Genomic DNA, 20,639 nt, shown 5'->3' with positions numbered 1-20,639 from the left:
ATGTCCTTCAAATGTTAGCTCCTTAAGCCTCATTATATGTTCTCAAAACTCCCTGTAATTTTCCATCCTGACATCTATTATAGTTTGCAATTCCGTTTTTAGAGTAGGTATTCCTCTTCTGTATCCTTCTCTAGACTGTGAACTTGAGGGCAGGGGATGAGTCTGTGTTGCTGTGGCTTCTGTCTTCAATACCAATAACACAACCCAGCACATCAGAAAATACATGTTGAATGAATGAACAAATACAGTGGTCTGGCCATTCAGGGGCAACTTCTTCACTGGGAAAATGTTCCCCGACTACTACTCAAACACTGTTGCTCTGACAGAAATGGTCCCGACAGACGCAATAGCCTACAGGTTCCCATGATCTGACTCTGGCCCTACCCAACTCTAGTTTTTTTACATACCATGTTGTATCTCCTCTTGGGGCTCAAGTCACTCAGAGAGATCATCCAACATCCCAGAGATTCTAGGGAGGGGGGATGCCTTGGTGTGCAGGCTGGGAGATGCCATCCAATACTTCCTTCCTCACTAGCCTTCGAGGCTGAAGCAGGGGGGCATGTAGACATCCCTTCAGCCTGTAGTGTGCTTGGGGATGTGGATGGGGTCCATATTCTTGGTCACCTTACCAGGAGGGTGGGTGCTCACTGCTGGACTTCAACACCTGCAACTAGCAACAAAGTTCCAGCAAGGTCCATGTTGAGCATATGGGCCAAATTAAACACACAGCGGGGTGTAGGAAATGGGCTTTAATAAGCATATAATTATCCTTAAAGGGGATCTGAGTCCTTTTCCCTTCTAAATATACTTGTGCATTATGAGCTTTTAATTAAAACTAAGGTGAGTATCACTCTGCACTAAGATCATGCATAAGAAATGAGAAGGTGGAGATGGTGCTAAAAGGGTTTTGGTGTTGATAATGCAAGATAATTGCAATGCTGTTCCACGAAACACATTTTGTTCTTGGAAGCTGAAATTAGACTTTGATGTCTTTTGAGATTCTTACTGCATTTCTAACTCATGGTGAATCTCCTTTCTCAGTTCTCTGCTCCACTGAGAGCATTAGGGACAGTTAACATTCTGGGAGCAGATATACTCTAATGAGATAGTCTAGTTCCCAAGCCCATCCTATGGTGGGCAGCCTTGGAAGCATCTGAAGTCTGGGTGCAAAGAAAGAGGGGTGCCAGTCCTATCATGGCTGCACTGTTACAGTCAGGGAAGATTGCAGAAGGGTCTTTCACTTCCTAAGGAACTAGAGTCTAAGGCTGTGTTGCACCAATGGGCTATGGTCTCTGCCAGGGACAGGTCATGGTTCTTTGAGTCCAAGTTGCAGACTAGACTCTGGCCCCTGAAAAGCATCAGAAAATCTGGAAACACTTTGAAATGTAATGAATTTTCACTCAGAACTTTGAGCCTTTCCTCTTGTTCTGACACCCTGTGCATGTAGTGTAAAGGAAAGGGGAGGAGAGAGCTTGGCTTAGAGTGGTCTCTCTGTGTCCTTGCCCATTCTGGTTGGGTGTTCCCCTCAGCATCCTGGCAGAAGACACCACCAACCAGGGACAGCTTCTTCTACAGCCCCACCTTGATGAATTATCCACGGCTTCACAAGTGTGGACCCGCAGCAGGGAGAGCATCCCCAAGTCACTTTAAAGGTGAAGGACAGAAAAGACTCCCAGGATAGAAAGTCAAGGTGCAGCATCCTTTCCATCCACCTTTTCATGAACAGCCTTGTGAGAGTCCTGGGCTTTGTCTTTTCTTTTAGTTCTTCAGAATGGATGCGGTAAACAAGTGCTCCCTCATCTAATACCAGCTCCATCCTGATTCCTGGAGATGCCTAAGGCATCCCATCTCAGGGTTTCTCTACATCGCAGCTCAGCAGTTATGACATCCCAATTAAGCCCCACTTCCAGTAGCGGGAGGGAGGTTGAGGACTTGGCAGCAGGATATAACTTGAAAAGATTAATGAAGCAAGTCAAGGAGGAACGTCTGCATAGCGCTTTTTTTTTTTTATCTAAGAGATAAAGACTTCACTACAAGGTATTTACTGCACCCGTGAAGCTGGAGAAGAAATAGACTCAGGAGGGTTATTTCATTTAAACATCTCGTTGTTCTTCACTGTGGAAGATTGAAGGACGATGATTTAGAATGTGACATGCTGTATAAAGGAGGCGTCACACCAGCTCAACAAAGCCCTTCTCCCTCCCTTAGGACCAAGCACTAAAGCCAAGTGGATTGCCCTTCTCTACCCCATACCCCAGTTTCCAAACATGCTTCTCCCAGAGCATCTGCCCTCAGGTTAGAAGGAACACTGGGCTCATATATGGTCCTTCTTCAATCCTATATCTGAGCCTGGGTCCAGAGTAAGCCCGTGTATGTGTTACCTGTGTGCTGCCTGTGTGAGTGGCCCTGCCTTATCTTTCTGGTTCCCATGTGAATTGCCCATGGGTGTGACTTAGGGACTACCAATGTGTGTTACATAGGTATGGCCTACATGAGTAATGCTGTGTGTCACCTGTGAGTGCCATATGTGTACTGTTGCCTTGTGTTTGATGTGCTGCCTATGTGTGCTGCCTGTGACTATATTACCTGTGAGTGCTTCCTACGCACTGGTGTCTGTTATCTTTGTACGTGGTTTGTTACATTTATGCTGATGTATGTTAAATCTATGTTACCTGACCACTGCATGCTCCCTTGTGCTACTTGGTACGTGTATGTGTGTGTATGTGTGTGATCTCTATATGTGTATCATCTGGCTGCATTTCTTTTGGTGTTTTCCCATGCATTATTCATGTGTGCTGACTATATGTTACCTGAATTTGCTGCCTCTGTGTGTCACCGTTTGTGTGCAGCCTGCACGTGCACTCACTTGGGTGGGTCACTCGTGTGATGTGTTAGTGTTATAGTGTGAGCTTCTCCTGTGTGTTGTGCCATCACCTGTGTCCATGCTGCCCATGTTACTGAATGTATCACCATCTTTTGTCACTTGTACATGTCACTTGCGTGTGTTGGTGCTTGTTTTTGTTGCTATGTGAGTCTCTTTGTATCCTCTTCTGTGTGTCACTGGTCCATGCATGCTGCTGAGGTGTGATTCCTGTGCACTTCCTCTGTGACCTGTGTGTGCCACCCCATGTTTCCTGTGCTTCTGTTCTCTGTGTTAACAGTTTCATATGTTTCTCTATGTGAGCTATTGATCTGATTTTGTGGGTTATTTGCCTATACTGGCTGTATGGCGGTGTCTGTGTGGTGATGTCTGTCTCATGAGCCTCACTTGTGTGTTTTGCCATCACAATTAGTACCCCGATGTGATGTCTGGGTTTCATCCAGGCGTGGGGCCTTGTGAATACCCACGTGCTCCAACCACCCTTCCCGCTACTATGGTGAGAGGGGCAGGCAGAGACGAAGGCTGGCAGGAGACTCCTGGGAACTCCAGGTCCTCAAGCTGCTTCCGACAGGGCCCTCCGGGTCACGGGAAGAGCCACCCGCCGTCCTCGCCAGGACCAGGACTGCATCTCCTCACCTGTCCCTGGGCCCCTCCTTCTGCTGGCCAGGCCCCTCGGGAGCGAGCCTGAGCCACTGGCCCACCAACCAGGGGACGTCAGAGGCCCGGCTCGGGCGCCTCCCCTAACTGCCTAGGTGGCGAGTGCAGTGGGCCTTCTGTGGACTCTGCCCCACCTGACCCTGTTCCTCTGTCTGACACCGACATACAAGGGGACAGCGGGCTCCGCGGGCTTGGGGCTGGCATTGAGGCAGGGTTGGCCCAGGGCCACCCGCGCTGTCCTGAGGCCCCTCGTGCTCCTGATGCCCGCGCTTCCCCGGCTCCTTTCACAGCCAGGGAAACTGAGGCCATGAGCCCAGGCTCAGGATGGCAGAGGGGGAAGGGGCGAGATCCTGGTTCTGGATCCTGATCCGGCTTTGTGTGGATGAGAATTCCTTGAGCTGGAAGCCATAGAAATCCTCGAATGAGCTCAAGGAAATAAAAGCGAGGAGGGGACCTGGCCCTGGCAACTGCTGCAGTGCAGGCCTGGCTGCCGGCTCGGCTGAATCCGGGGCTCCAGTGGTCTTTTTTTCCATCTCAAATCTGCGCCTTCAGCTGCTCTGGCCCCGCTAATGACCCAATCTAGGGCCTGTGCCCCTCAGACTGCCCCTTAGGGGCCCCATCAATAGGACAAGATGGAGGCTACTGTCTCTTCCAGTTCCTCTCACATGAGAGGCTCTCCCGCTATCCCTGGGGCGAGTCCTGGCATGCACTCTGATTGGACTGGCTGGGCCACGTGGCCAACCCTGCACCAATCACTGGTCCAGAGTACAACCAGTGAAAGTGTAAGAGCCTTTCCCATTGGCCAGGGAACAAACCCTGATGCTCACACTGGTTGGACTTGTTCAGGCCATGTGACCAGCCCTGCACCAATCACAGAACCAGAATACAGTGGCTTCCGACCACACCCGGGGCCACAGGCCACTCCATAGACCAAGGACATCCGTGGGGGTCCAAGGGTGCCAGCCAGGGGTGGGCGGGCTCCTGAGTGAAACTCGGGTGGTCCTGGAAGGAGGGGGCGAGACCCTCTGCTTATCTGGAGTCTGTGCCCCAAAACCCCATGTGGGGACTGGGAACGAAGAGAGAGGATGCTGTCGGGGGCTCAGCCTCCTCACACCTGCCTGGGCGCCAGGCACAGGGTTCAGGCCTCTGGGACGGTCCTGGTGGGGCTCGGCGCCCCTCGTCCTGTGCCTCCTCCGGGCCGCGGGTCCCCGGCTCCCCCGCTCCCCCAGCCCCGCTGCGGCCCGCACCTCTCTGGACGGCGCTGTCAGGAGTGGGCGTTCAGCCCCAGTGCATCCGCGGCAGGACCCGGGCTCTGTGGCCACCGAGTGCAGAACACGCCGAGTTTCGGAGGTCTAGGAGTTCCAAGTGGATTTTGAATTTTTAATCTAATTGTCTGATTGGTGAACTCGGAAGCTGACGTCACGCCCAGAAGTCCCAAGGTATCAGCTGTAGATATGCACCTGAGCGCCCATGGGAGACTCCAGGCTGGAATTTCCGCTCGATCTGGGAATGAAAAATGCAACCTAATGACACCCGGAGCTCCTGAATCACCAGAGGAAAATGACGAGAGACTCTCTCTGGTGGCAACGTCTCCTAGAAACAAGGCCTAAGATGGGGCGACAACAGCTCCACAGCTGTGTCCAGATGCGGGGAGCACTCGCCCGTGCCGTAAGTCTGTCCCACAGTGGAGAAAGGGCTCAGACCCCACGGCCCTGCGGTCCACCGTCAGTGCAGGGGGAGAGGGGGGATCCAGATCAGCAGTCAAGGAGCCAGAATCTGAAAAGGCCAAGGCTGAGCCCTGCACAGCACCCAGACCTCCATGTGCCTCCAGAAACAGCCGAGGTTGGGCCTTCCTCGAGATGCTCTTCAACTTCAAGGCTCTTCTCACCTGAGCTCCCTGGAAGCTGTCCCAGACCCCCAGTCAACCCTGCTGGTCCCTCCTCTCTGTCCTCACTGTGCAGAGTGTGGCCCCATTGGAGAGACTGTTTTTTCCCCCGTGTATTGGAGTCAGTCACCCTCACCTGGAAGAATGGGATTGTTGAATTGAGGCATCGTGGGTCACTTCCATCCCAGAGCATTTGATTTGAGGGGTGAGTCTCTCCAGAACCCACTCCCTCTGGCACGTAGAAGGCAGCAGCAGCAGGGGCCCTGCAGTGGTTACAGTGAGCAGAGAATCCCTGTGAATCTGCCACGGGTGTAGGGCATAGGGAAGAAACTGACAGTGGCCTTTTAAGCCCTGGAGATTTGGGGATTGCTTGTTACTGCCTGAAACCTTTGCTTTGCATGGATTAGCCAAAGGCAGCTCTTGTAATAGAACAGCAGAGTCTTGGACAGCAGTCAGATGTAGATTCCTTTCCAGTCACATTTGGCTTGTCGTTGCCCAGGTCCAGCTGTTGTCCTGTTATCTAGCATTCCAGGGCCCAGAGCTGTCATCTTTATTCCCTATAACAACCTCTTCTGCAAGGATTAGGGTTCATTTATTTGCACCTGGTACACTGTTTCATTAATTCTGATTTGTTCTCCTTATCATTCTGTTTATTCTTATCATTTCCAACTACTTTTAAATATTTTATTTATATTTTGTTTCAATTTCTCCTGTTTATGCCATAGAATTGGGGTTTTATTCTAGCGTTGTTGTCCACTAATCTCTCCTCTGGGCTCTCAGATGGTTTTTCAAAGCTCATAAACATGGGTTAGAGCATCTCTAATGAGTTATCACTTCTGAGTGGAGAGTTCACAACTTATAAACAGGGGATCTTAGGCTCAGAGCGTGTGCTCCCTAAATCTGTTAGACCTGTACTTAGGTCAGTAAGACTGGGGGGCAGGTACACAACTATTTCATTAATTTAAAAGCTTAGAAAAACAAATCTTATAACACTGGTTGGCACTGTATGAATTTAAAAGAAGACATACACATTTAAAGGTATACACTGTAGAAATACATTTAGAAGAGATCAAATAAAACCAATATTCAGAATCACATTCAGACTCTACACAGAACCATTCCACATCTGCCACCGGTCAGTGACTACATTTATAAGTTAACATGAGTGGTTTCCATTAATCACTGGGATGGTGCACACTCCCTGCCTAGAGTGATCACATGAAAATCTACGCCACAGGCTCTGAGGAACAGGCCTCAGACTGATGTGTGGAAATGACCCATATTGGTGAGAGCTTGCTGTGTGTCAGGAGCGTGAGGCACTCATATGCTTTGCCTGGTCTCAGTGAATCCTCACACTGGCCTATAAGACAGGTATGATGTTATCCCTATTTAAAGATGAAGAATTTAAGTTCCAGAATTGGTCATGGTCTTGTATTTAATGGGGAAGATAGGACGGGTCTCTACTAGTACATCTGCCACTGGTCAGTGTCTACATTTATAAGTTAACACGGGTAACTGATACACCAATTCCCATCAGTCTTCAGTGGGAGGCTGTGATTGGTGGGTACAAAGAATTGGAAAAGGAGGACACTGTGGGAACCATGAGGATGGTATTGAATGGATGTGGTTCATCCCATTCATCCCCAGGGTGTGGGGTCACTGGTACACTCCTGGACCTTGTTGAAGCCTCATTTATCATCCAACAGCTATTCATTGAGCACCTACCACATGCTGGGGAATGTTCTGGAAAGTGGGGATGAGACACTGAGCAGGTCAGACATGGTTCCTGCCCAGATGGAGTTAATGTTATAGGGGCAGAGGCTGACAATAAGCAAGTAACAGAATCATGGACACAATGATTCCAGGTGGTGACCTGTGTTCTGAGGACAGTGATGCAGGGTAGTGGTAGGTAGTGTGTGTCTGTGCATGTGTGTGTAAGTGTGTAGATGTGTGTTTATGTGCAAATCTATGTGCAGTTTGTGTGTGTGGACTTGTAAGTAGGTGTGTGTGTATATGTGTGAATTCGTATGTGTGTATCCGTGTGGAGGTGTGTGTAGGTATACACGTGTGAGTGTGTAGGTGTTTGTGTTTTTATGTGTGTGTGTGTGTATGTGAATGCTAATTTAGAAAGAATGGTCAAGGGGAGCTTTCTGGGAGTTTACAGTCAAGCTGAGGTGTTGGGGAAAAGTATTACAGGAAGAGCAAATGGCAAGAACAAACTAGCTAAGGTGGGACCTGGGCTGGTTTGTGGAGAGAAGAGAAAATTTCATTAGAGATGTAGGAAGCAATGTAGGTGGGGCCAGGTCCTATGAGGAGCAGCAGCCTGAAGTGAAGGGTTTGGGTTTTTATTCTGATTCCCATGAGAATCCCTTGGGGTTTTATGAAAACCACATTTATTAAGGGTAATTGATATGTAATAATCTGCACATTAAGTTTGATGAAGTTTGATAAGGTTTGACACATGCACACACCCATGAAACCATCATCACAATCAAGGTCGTGAACATAGCCCATTACTCTCCAAACCTTCCTCCAACTGCCTCCTCACTTGGATGACAAACAGAAAATGCTGGCATTTGACACCGTCCAGGAACAGCCTCCCCCAATGACTGATGGGAATTGGTGTATCAGTACCCCAACTCCCTCATCCTTGGGAGGAGGATGACTCTGAGGCATGTGTCCTACCTGGATTCTCAGATTTCCCAGTGGGATAAAGCTCTGGTTGCCACAGAGGTAACACTTGAAAACAAATTCTTTACTAACTGCCCCCTCATCCTGCCCCATTCTCCCTTCTCTTACCAGTGTTTCCTGGGGTCACCTACCAAATACCCTGCTTGTCCTGAATCTTTGTCCCAGGCCTGCCTGTTCCTGGGAGGGAAAAAACTAAGATGACATATATTAGAGGCAGACCTTGTAGGACCTACAGGAAATTAGACATGGGGCGTGAGATGATGAGGGAGGTAATGGATGACGTCTACAGTTTTTGGCCTGAACATGAAGCCAGCACTGCTGTAGAATCATGGATTTTATAAAAGGAAAACATTCCAGAATTGGGAAAATACCAGTAAAATCTCGAGAGTCACATTATCTAAATTCTTCCTTGGCAGCCCCAGGATGATGGGCTGTGAATATTTATCCATCATTTCAGTAGCCCCAAACTGCAGATGCCTTCTGTGGGTCTTTTCATTCCTGCCTTACAGCATTAGAAAATCTCTCTTTCTATCATCTGTTGGCAATGGAATATTCAAATAACTTCCAATGAGCAGCATTCGTGTGTAAAATGTCCAGACACTGTCCCCAAAATAATTTCATTAGCCCCCTCATTTTCAGTCACATGTGACTTTATTAAAAGATTCCTCTTAGGAATTAAATTTTCATGCTTGGTTTGCACCTGATGGTGAATTCATTGCAGAATTTAGTTAAATTTATTTCAGTGCTTTGTGAGTTAGCAGAGTGTGTGCTTCTAACTAGTAAATGGATTTCTTCAACTTTACTTTTGACCATGCCTGGGAATTGTCAAAGGTATTCTGGTTAACAGACAATTAAAATACTGCAATTCTTTCTCTAATGGAATGTGTCAAAGGTGAAATTAGCACAGTCGGTAGTCAGGAGTGGGAAGGTGAAGAGCCTGGGGCTCAGTCTGCAGCCCCCTTCTCACCCTGGCCTTGGGCTGTCCTTGGCGAGCTCACACAGCTGCTGCTCTGAGCAACCCTTGATTGGAGTCCATCATGGTGTGTTTGGCAGAACAGTGGCCCCCAAATATGCCCAGACCCTAATCTCTGCAACCTATGAATATGTCACCTCACATAGGATAAAGGGCTTTGCAGATGCGATAAGGGGTTTGGACCTTGAGATAGGGAGAGCATGCTGGGTTGTCCAGGTGAGCCCAGTGTCCAGGTGAGCCCGTGTCTAGGTGAGCCCAGTGTCATCACGTGAGTCCCTAAAATAGGATAACTTTCCCAGCTGGGTCAGAGAGATGAGCCAGAAGCAAGAGAGATTGTTTGAGAACCTCACCCTATTGCTGGCCTGGAAGGTAGAGGGTACCAAGGCATGCGCACGGCCCCCAGAAGTTGGGAAGGCCCTGAGCCAGCCAGCCAGCGACGAAACAGGGATCTCAGTTCGATAACCACGAGGGAATTCTGCCAGCAACCTGAGTACACCAGCAAATGATCCTTCCCTAGGGTCTCCAGAAAGGAAAACAGCCTGTGGATACCTTGATGTTAGTCCAGTGAGGTCCACATGGGACTTCTGACTTACAGAACTGCAAGAAAATATATTTGTGTTGTCTAAGCCACTAAGTTTGTGGTGATTTGTTATGGCAGCAGTGGGAATGTAATACAGGTGGTTATGGTTCTGGAAGTAAAGGAAAGCTGCCCTTCAGCTTGCAGAGACTGGAAGGCTGCTCCACCTGAGGCCAGGGGTGTATGTGCAAGGTATTGGGTGGGGAGAGCTGACCTTAGGATGGAGAATAGAAACAAATGTGGTGAGAAGGATGCGTCCAGCTGCCCAGGAGAGAACATTGGCAGTGCTCACCAGTATCCTGAAAGGTAGAACAGGGTGAGTGAGCCCCAAATAGCCACCACTGTGAACAGGAATCCTGAGAGCTAATTACCCACTTAGCAGAGTGCTGACGCTGCCATTTGCTTAGCAGACTTGGCAGAGGATCAGCAGAACGACTTCCTAGAAATGCTGGGGCAAAGAAACAGGTTGAAAAGTGTGTGATCTGCTGAAGTGTTGTTATTTTCTATTGAGAATGTCATGTTTGTGCTTTTTGTGTCCTAACTGTGAAATGATACACTGAAAGATTGATTTTGTTAAGAAACTGTGCTTTGCTTGCTGTGATCTTATACTTTTGAAAGGTTCTCAGGGAGGGGGTCATTTTTTTTTTCTTTCACTGGCAGGTCTGAATCACACACCATTATTTATAGAGTAGTTGGGCAATTTCTCTCAGCTTCCCTGGTGATCACCAGCTGTACCAGCTCTGTCATGGATCCTAGAACATTGTCTGTGACCTGTGGCAGGTGACAACTTCCTGGAAAGAGCCCACATTGAGTTCTTATGATGATTTGGAGCCTGTGTACCAGTCTGTGTCTGTGACAAGGACATGGCGGAATGGTTCTGGGAATCTGGGCCCGTCCTCCACTTCTCTGACATTCACTCTTTCATCTGATCTTTCCTGAGTGTGGATGGTGGGCCAGGCCCTCCCCTGGGTGCTGGGTATGAGCATCAGTGGGAAGATCAAGTCCTGTAAATCAGCTCACATGTCAGAGACTCGGGGAGCGAGACAGTGGGATGGTGGCAGGATGAAGTTGGCATCATCTGAATACGGGGGGGGTGGTATTTTATTTTGACTTTGCCCCAGTGTTATAAATTAGGTTCTGCAGTGGCCTGAATATTTGTGTCTCTTTAAATTCATAAGTTAAAATCCTAACCGCCACCACGCGGATGGTATTAGGAGGTGGGGCCTTTTGGGGAGTGATGAGGTCGTGCAGGTGGAATCCTCATGAATGGGGTTAGTGCCCTTATAAAAGAGACCCCAGCAAGTTTCCACCATGCAAGGGAATGGTGAGAAGTCCGCTGCCTGCAACCTGGTAGAGCCCTCATCCTGCTGGCACCCTGATCTCAGACTTCTGGCCTCCAGAACTGTGAGGAATACATTTCTGTTGCTTATCCACCCAGTCTGTGATATTTTCCTATAGCAACCTGAGCTAAGACAGAGATCCTGGGGAGATGTTCCTTTGCATTTGGGGTCAGTTAAGTTTGCTTTGTATGAGCGAGTGTGAGAAAGAGAAGGCAAAGAGGAGGGAGAGAAAGCTGCTATTGGCTGACACAAGAGCTTGAGGGAACACTAGCGAACGCTGAGCAATTTCGGCTCTCACTCAGGGATAAATCAAAAATCACCTAAAATGAGTTGATGGAAAACTCAAGAGATTTTTCTTCCAGTTGGTAGGCAGAGGAAATGGGGTATAGAAATGAAACAGATGTTCTGACTAAATGTTAATAACCCATAGGCATGTGTGAAAGGCAAGATTGTATAAAATCAAAAAATTAATTTTAATCTAAAGGAAAAAATGCAATGATAGTTCCTGTTGCTGTCATTCTTCTAAAGTCTAGGTTGAAGCATTAGGACTAGAGTGATAAGAAAGACAGGTTAATGCAGCCAGGAGAGGAATAAAAATGTACATTCAACAGGAAGAAATATTTGCATCCAGGGTCCTAGTAATGAGAAAGATGAGAAAGTATTTGATAAAAGCCTTCAAATGCAGTGCTTTATTCACAAAAGCCTTGGAACAGGGCATGACAAATTAAATAATCATTTCTGTATCCTTTACTGCAGAGTCCGTCTTGTGAACTTGAAGTTAATAACCACAGCATTTATTGTGCACCTATTGTGTGGCAGGCCTTGTGCTAAAGGCCTTAGATGGATTGTCTCATCTAATCCTTGCCTAGTGAGGTACGTACTATTATCATCCACATTTTACTTGAGGAAACCGAGGCACAGAGGGGTATACAGTTGACAAAGGCCACACATCTGGCAGAGGCCACAAATCTAGCAGAGGCCACACATCCGGCAAAGCAGAGAGCCAGGATTCCCACACAAGTGTGCCCCACTCCGAGTTGGGTCCTTAACACCCAGAATGTGGCACAGTGGGATGGTGACACACAATATGCGGGGGCTATAAAAATATGGACAATGCAGTTGAGCCATACATCACTCGGGGATTACGTTTACACTCAGGGCCTTTGAACAGCACCATTTGCCTGGCATTGCAACAGATTGCAGTGTTTTGCTTTTGTTTTCTGTCTAGTATCAGATGAAGTAGCTTCCTTTTTGTAGGGCCATTTTGAATGAAAAACTTCATTTTAAACATCAAGACCAGCTTCTGAATGGTGAGATGTTCACCCCCTGGAGAGACAGATGAGGGGACAGCTCCTCTGCATTTGGGGGATTGGGCTCGTCCCTCAGCTCCTCGCCATTTGGGGGATTGGGCTCCTCGACTTGAATTAGCTGAACAGTTCAAATTACATTCTCTCTCTCTCTCTCTGTTTTTGGGTATATACATTTGGACTTAGTCATCACATGAGTGTGGCAGGATCCCACTGTGTACCATATAATCATAACTTAGTGGAAGGTTCCTTGGTCGATATTCACATAGCAACCCCCTCACATCGACTTTCTGTTCCCTTTGCACATGCTGACCACAGCCCAGGGCATGTGACCATGTATGGGGTCAGTCCCTCTCCATTCCCAGTCTGTTCCTACCAGGGAAGGTACTGGTTGGCCAGGAGTCAGCGTGCCTAATTCCTAACTTGCTTCTGCCAGTTGTGTGTGTTACTGAATTTAGATGCTTTAATAAAGCATCATATGTCAATGAGATAAGAGGGCAAAATAGGGTTGTTTCTATGAAACCTAAATTGAAAGCAGTAGGTTTGCTTAATAGACATATTAAAAAAATTCTTTTGTCTGAAGTATAGTTGAAGCAACTGTAGAGAACTAGGTATAATTACTGGAGGATTTTGTACTGGAATTATAGGTTTAGTTGCTTTGTTTAAAAACACGAACAAAAACCTCTAAAACTCTGATTCCTGAGTACCATACTGTGGCTGTGGTTGATGGAAGAGAAAGTGAGTAGACCTCTAGGTACGAAACCCATACTGAAAACATTGACAAACAATTGTACATTTCCACGCATTGTGTGAAAATGTTTTTGAGGAGTATAGATCTTATTTTTTTCATGATTCGCCACTTTCCCCAACTTTATTCAGTCAACCAACTAAAGAGACGTCTATTCTGATAGGAAGCTCATAGGCAGGAAAGAGAGAGTCTTACTTTTAGAACTGAGATTCGTGTGTCCTTTATGCTTTGACCTTTAATTCTGTTAAGCTCAACACTGGGTGACCTCTGACTCCTCCATCATTCCAGTGAAATGGGAAAAGTGCCCTTGTTCCTCTCGCAGGTGCACGATGAGGTGGTGCTCGCTTCTTCAGTGCCCCGCTGCTCAAACCTCTAGGGGAGCATACAGTCAGGCAGGCTGTGGGGCTCCAACCCCAGGGCAGTGTCTAGGGGTGAATGTTTACAGCTGAAGCTCCAGTGGGCATGTGTTTCAGGGTGCTCTTTTAGTTTAGCTGTCTGTAGGTGGCTTGTGGTAGTCAGCTCAGTTAGACCCCTGCCTTATCGCAAGGACAGAGGGCTTTCTGTGTCCCAGGGTTCTTGCCTTGGTGTACCAGAAGAATCAAATCACATGCGGTCTTAGAGAATGAGTGCAAGGTTTTATTCAGTGGAAGTAGATCTCAGCAGATGGGGGAGCCAGAAGGGAGATGATTTTCCCCTGGAGTTGGGCCGCTTGGGGTCTGGGCTGTCCTCCAACTGCCCCAGCCAAACTCCACATCATTCTGCCGGTTGGTGGCCTGCGGCTTGCTGATGCCTGTTGGTGCGTTCCTCTCGACGTCCAGCCACCCGTGTGTTCCTCCGCTGATGTGTTCCTCCGCTGATGTGCTCCTCTCGACGTCCAGCCACTTGTGTGTCTGCCTTGCTAGGGTCTTGGTTTTTATAGGCATAGGATGGGGGCATGGCAGACCAGGGTGGTCTTGGGAAATGCAACATTTGGGCAGGAAATGCCTGTCTTCACCTAGTTCCATGGGACCAGGGACCACGCCCTCCTCTACCCAGCACTTCCCCACTTCCATATCATTTAAAGGGACCATGCCCTTTCCTGCGCAGCACCCAACTGCCGTATCACCAACAGCTCTGCCCTCGTCTTCCCCCTCCCCATCCCCGGCTTCCATCTTCATGGCCCCCACTTGCCTCCAGACTTACTCTCTACTCGCCTGGGTGATGCTGCGACTTCCCCCTCTGTCCACTCCCTTCTCTTTCTCTCCCCAACCCCATCCATTCCATCCTCCACATTATTGAGACATGGCTCACTTTACCCAAACCTAGTAAAGGAGTGAGTGCATGGGCAGATGAGGGGAGCCCCCAGCAGTCCCTTAGCATCCAGCGCCACCCCAGGTGTCCCCTGCGGCTCAGTCCCAGCAGGCATCTCTTCCACCCACTGTCCCTGCTCTTCAAGTCTGATCCATTCATTGCACACAGAGGGGCTCCAGGCCCCTGGATACATCCTGCCAGAGCCTGGAGACACACCAGCTAGAGGTCTCTGGTTCATGCAGGAGATGTCAGATGGTTGTTCTGCTGTTCCTGAGAGTGGCTGTGGGGATGGACTCACTGTGTTCACCACAGCCCCTCCCACAACACGCAGCATCTGAGAGCCCCAGCATGCCCAACACCACTGGCCTCTATCTTCCTTCCTTCCCTCCCTCAATTACTAGGCTCATTTTTTTGAGCATGGAGAAATGATTTGCCGTTCAAATACGGAAGAGTGTTTCCTTCACCCTGCTTCAGGCAGGCAGGCAGGCAGACAGACCCCACAGACCCTAATCCTGAGGCTTCCTCCCCACCCTGGGCACCTGCATTGCCAACAGTATTTGCGTTGGTTGAGGGGCAGACCCTTTAAAAGTGCCACGCATGGACAGTGGATTCTTGTTAAATGCTGGGGCCAAGAACACTGACCATGCCAGCAGAGAAGGGCACTGGCAAAGAAACCAGACCTCTGAAGGAGCCGTGCACGTGGACACAGCAGCACAGACTCAGCTTCATCTCCAGAACACTTCTTCTGGGAGGACCCCTGCCTCTGTTTGGGAGATGCCTGGGAGCGTCCATGGGCCAGATCCACTGGTGTCGCTGTGCCTTGCTGGGCTGGCCCAGGAAAGTCATTTTAGTTTTGTGTTGAAATGGGGTGGGGCATTGGGGAACCTTCTGGGTAGTTTTCTCAGGGCTGCAGCCTTGGATTTGGGTATCATGTTCTAAAATGACTGGAATGGTCAGGAAAGCTCTCTGAGAAGGTGACATTTGGGCTAAGGCCTGGATAGAGATGTGGGGGGAGAATATTCTAGACCAAGGCCGTCGGGATGGGCCAAGTTCAGGCCTATCTTCTCTGAGTTCAGGATTTGGGTGAAGCTGTCGTGGGCGTTTTATGGCCTCTAATGATTCCTGTGAGCGCCCTTCCTATGGGCACACATCCCTCATGGTGTCTGTCACAGTTCCAAGGGGGAAACCAGACTCTATTTCCCAGCATCCCTTGCAGCCAGGCCCCTCATGTGACCTGAGCCCCATCATGTGACTCAGGCTTAACTAATCAGAAACCTCTCATGAGCCTTTGCCTAGGAAAAGAACTGGAGGAAGATGGCAGCTATGTGGATCTCTGTGTGGGCACTGGGGCTGGCGGGGCTGGTGGACTCAGCGGGAGTGGGAAGGAAGAAGATTGATGTCCCCTCCTGGGGCGAGCAGAGCGAGCTGTGGGGTCAGGTTGAGTGGCCTTCCTTGGAGCAGCCCCTGTTGTGGGCTGGGCATTTGTAGCCATGGAGTCTTTGCCCCCATGAAGCGTCGGGACCTTCCTGATGTCCACACCGGCTCCAAGGAATCCGCTTCCCCTGGGTCTTGTTGGAAATGCACCATCTCATATCCCAGCCCAGACCTGCTGAGTCAGGGTCTGCATTTTATCAAGACCCCTGGGGATTTGTGTGTAATGGGAGTCGGAGAAGCGTGATCTGTAATGAGCTACTCCTGCTTAATGCAGCTGGAGGGGTGGTCTTCTGTGGTTACAGCGAAGAACCCGATGATGCAGAAGCCATGGGAGAGATGTGACCAGGGAGTGAGATGATCGGGTTCATCCTTTATCCATCCTGCTGCTGGAATGCAGAGGGGCGAGACAGGAGGCCAGCACGTATCCAGAGAAAACACATCTCTGACAAGACAAACATGCAAAACCTGTGAAAAGACCCAGACACACACACCTGCGGGTGAAACTTAGACACACATGCACACACACACAAACCCGGAAACAACCGTCTACACGGGCGCACAGAACCACAAAGACACAAGCAGGGATGGGGTGACTTCACCCCAGAACATCTCCTTTCTTGTTTCCCTGGATCTGCAGGAAGGAGCCGAGCCTGCCTGACTCTGGTCCCTCACCACTAGACCTTGAAAGTGAAATTGAATATCCACAAGCCCGTGACCTTGGGGTTCTGGAGAATGGGTCCTGTAATGAGTGTCACGGCTCCAGGCCAGATGAAATGCAGGCGTTCCAGCCTCTGTCTGGGAGGGTCACTCGGCCCACTTGCTGAGGGCCGCAGATCGATGTGGATCAAATGCTAATGGCTTTTCAGCTGGGGCTGCTAGAGCCCAGTGCAGGACCATGGGCAGTGTGTTTGCTGGGGGCACTTTTGCCCTCGACAGGACATTGCGGGCAGGCCACCTGCTGCGACCCAGGTTAGCACAATGTGATACGTGCCATTTGTGCAGCAGCAGGGGACTGAACATAGAGACGGGACATCAGCCTGTGCCGATGATCCAGCTGTAAACACAGATTTATACCCAGGCCAAATCTATCCATGAATCCATTTTAAAGGAATAAAATCGCATTAGAGGGATAGTAATCGTGCAATATATTGCACTTGAAATTAGCATTCTATGAAATCTCATTATTTATGTCTAGACTAAAAGAGATTGAGTTTTGCTTATTTAACTACATTTCCTGTTGCTCTGATGAGGAATGATGCTTCTCTAAGAGCCGACTGTCTCATTCCTGAAGTGTGGTGTTTTCAGAGCAGCACCATGAGGGGCTTCTGGAAGTCTCTTGGACTCAGGGTTGGTCTGGAGGGACATTGGGGCTGCCCTGGGCCTGCTTGTCCTCAGACCACTTCATCCCTCTTTCCACGAGTCTCTGGGCTCACCCTGGTAGGCCACATTTCCCAGGCTCTGACTGGGCTGGTGTCTGCCTGGATTAGCGGTGGGGGGCTGTGGTGGAGGGTGGGGGCAGGAGGACCCAGAGCACCTCCCTCTGCAGTGGCTGCATCTCGGCCATGGCGCCAGTCCCCACTGTGGCCTGTTGAGCTGGGGACCCTACTCCCTCTCATGGTCTACCCCAGGGTCAGTGACAGGTTGCTGTGCTGGCTGATCCTCACCTCACAAGGTGCCTTTTGCCTTCTCAGCTTTCCATGCAAATCCCTGCATTGTCCCTTCATGGCTGAAGCACCTGCATGACCCCTCTTTCCTTGGACCGTGGTGCAGATGTGCCCCTCACCAGGACACTCAGGCCTCTACCCCACCCATTTCATCCTCCTCTCATCCTCACACACCCTCTGCCATGGTGCCCAGACTCCCTGCTGTCTTCCACGCCAGTCCCAGTGCCTTTGCTCCTGCTGCCTGCTTGTCTGGAGTCCCCACCATAGAAACATCCCCTCTGTGAAGTCCCTGCTCACATGTCATCTCCGGAGACCAGTCCTGAGCCTCCCACCTGCAGATAGCATCTGCTGGGACCTTCCAGAGCCTTTTTCTGTCCCCGCTTGAGTGCTCAGCAAGAGTGCATCTTGCAGTAGTCAAACATGTTCATTTGCATTCATTCTTTTATTCATCAATTATTCACCAAGTATTCACTGATGCTGACTGTGTGTAAATCACTGTGATACAGCAGGGTAATCAGGAGTTTTTCCACTGTAAGTGACAGAAAGCCCAACTCAAACTGGCTTGAGTAAGAACGAAAGTTTTTTGACATATAACAATCCATGGGTATGTCAGCTTCAGGCATGGCTGAATCTAGGAGATCAACTTAGGTCTCTGAAGGCTGTCTCTTTACACCTCTTGGCTCTACTTCATGTTGGTGATGAGCTGCAACAGTGTAATGAGAATTTATTTTCACTTCTAAGTGGCAGAAATCTCTAGAATTGGCTTAAACACCATTGTTTGTTGATGCAAATAACCACTCAGGGATAGTTTATCTTCAGGCATGGCTGGATCCAGGAGATCTCCAGAATTCTCTCTTGTTTCCTCTTCCTGTGCTTCCTCTGTATTGGCTGCATCCTCAGACAGAATCCCTCACTGTGGTGTCAAGATACCTTCTAGGGGTCGTGAGGCTTGCATCTCAGCCTCTCAGGAACCCTGCTGGAAGGGGAGGTGCTTGATTTCTCCAGTCCTTCAAAACCAGAGTTTCAAATTTTAGTTTCCTTGTCTCCCAAAGGTCTGGTTTGGGTCACACATCCATCTGTATTCCTATAATTGTGGCCAGGGGAATGCAGGGTTTTGATTGTGCCTGACTCACAGGCCCAATGAACTAAGCATACATGTCAGGCAAGTCAAATATATGTGTGTAAACAATGAAAGATTACATATATTCAATTCAAACTTTGATTTTGAGAAAATTGTAGATTCATGTGCTGTTGTAAGAAGTAATGCAGGACCTTTTGCAACTTTTACCCAGTTTCCCCAGTAGTAACTTCTGGCAAAACTGCAGCCCAATATCACAGCCAGAGCATCACCAGTGAGGCCTTGTCGGGTGGAAAAGTGGCAGCCATCCCAGTCAAAATGTCAGCAGATAGATCTCGGTTGTGTTGTCAGATGCATCATATGCTTCTGTGCGTGCATCACTGTGTAAGACCACCGCACAGGGTGGCAGAGGCTCACCACAGAGGCCACAGGTTACAGGGGTTTCGTGAGGTGTGGTTAGATTGGAGGAGTTATGCGTTAGCTTTAGAGGAGAAAATGTTCTTACACGGGTGTGCAACTGAAAATTAGTTTCCCAAGATGGTGGACTAGGAATATGTTCATGCATCTCTGTGTAATTAAAATTATTTTTTAAATAGAAATAAAATAGTGTCCATTTCCCTGAAGGCAGAATGTCTCTTATCTAGTGTGATGTTTGTCACATGAGTGGCAGAGAGTATATGATTTTATCGAATTTCCTCAGTAGATTGCTGGAAAAATTTTCTAACACAATAAGGTTAAGAGCTTCTTTATTATAGCTTTATGTAATTGCAGCATTTTATTGATGACATAAACCAGCATGAACTCTCAGTCTATAAACAGTCCCCTCCCTGCCTATAGCAGAGAACGCCTTCCCTGTGGTTAATGGGGATGTATCCTTGGCTTCAGAAGGGAGGAGCTATCCTCAGAGGGTGGTCAGTTCCTCAGATCCTGGTCATGCAAGCAGTGGGTGCTGTTGCCCTGTCCTGGGAGGGTGAAAAGTCAAGGGTGCTTTTCTACAGGGCAGGAGAGAAGGGAATACATGTACAAGATGCAGCATGCACAGCCCCTGCTCCAGGATCTGCAGTGGCTCCCTACTGACATTTATGATGGAAGAATTACAGGCGGAGGGGAGCGAAGGCTGTGCAAGCACCATTTCTCTGGTGTGCGTGTGTGTGCGTGTGTGTGTGCGCGCGCGCGCACATGCGCCAGATGCTGACTCAGTGTGTTTTATGCATCCTCTGATGCGTATTTAAGGTAATCCTGAGGCAAGTTATGATGATTATCCCCATTCTACAGAGGTGGGAGCTAGGCTCAGCTCCTGATAGTGGGGCATGCATCCACACCCAAGTCTGATTTAACCAGAGCCTGTGCCTCTTGCCACAGCCCTGTAAGGCCTTAGTACAACATTGATTCTAGCTTGCGGGCAGGTTGCCTGAGTTCATGGATGGGACGTGGGTGCCGAGTGCATGTCCCGTTTTTCTGTTGCCTCGGGGAAATGGAAGGATATAGATGCGAATAGAGTTGAGGATGGAGGTCTGGAAGGCAAAGGGGGAGGAGTTCAAGCATTTTATTCTGACCTCCTTGTTATTCCCCAATATTACCATTATCATCATCATCCTCATTATCACCATCGTCTTGCCCACCATCGTCACTGTCATGGTCACTGTTGTATTGTCATTCTCTTCATTATCATTATATTATTTACCATCATCATTATCATCATTATCTTTGCCATCATCAAGATCTCCTTTATCACTATTAACATCACCATCATCATCACTATCACCATTACCATCATCACCACCATTACCATCATCACCACCATTACCATCATCACCATTACCATCATCATCATCATTATCATCACAGTCACCCCTTCCTCCTTTCTTTTACTAAATGTCTTTTCTCTTTTTTTTCTTTATTTTACTTTATTTTTTATTTTTATTTTTTTGAGACAGAGCCTCACTCTGTCACCCAGGCTGGAGTGCAGTGGCATGGTTTGGGCTCACTGCAACCTCCGCCTCCTGGTTCAAGCAATTCTCCCACCTCAGCCTCCTGAGTAGCTGGGATTACAGGCACCTGCCACCGCACCTGGCTAATTTTTGTATTTTTAGTAGCGACAGGGTTTCACTATG

The sequence above is a fragment of the Pongo pygmaeus genome, chromosome 10 (assembly GCF_028885625.2).
Source record: "Pongo pygmaeus isolate AG05252 chromosome 10, NHGRI_mPonPyg2-v2.0_pri, whole genome shotgun sequence".
NCBI classification, from domain to species: domain Eukaryota; kingdom Metazoa; phylum Chordata; class Mammalia; order Primates; family Hominidae; genus Pongo; species Pongo pygmaeus.
This window is presented reverse-complemented; position numbering follows the sequence as displayed.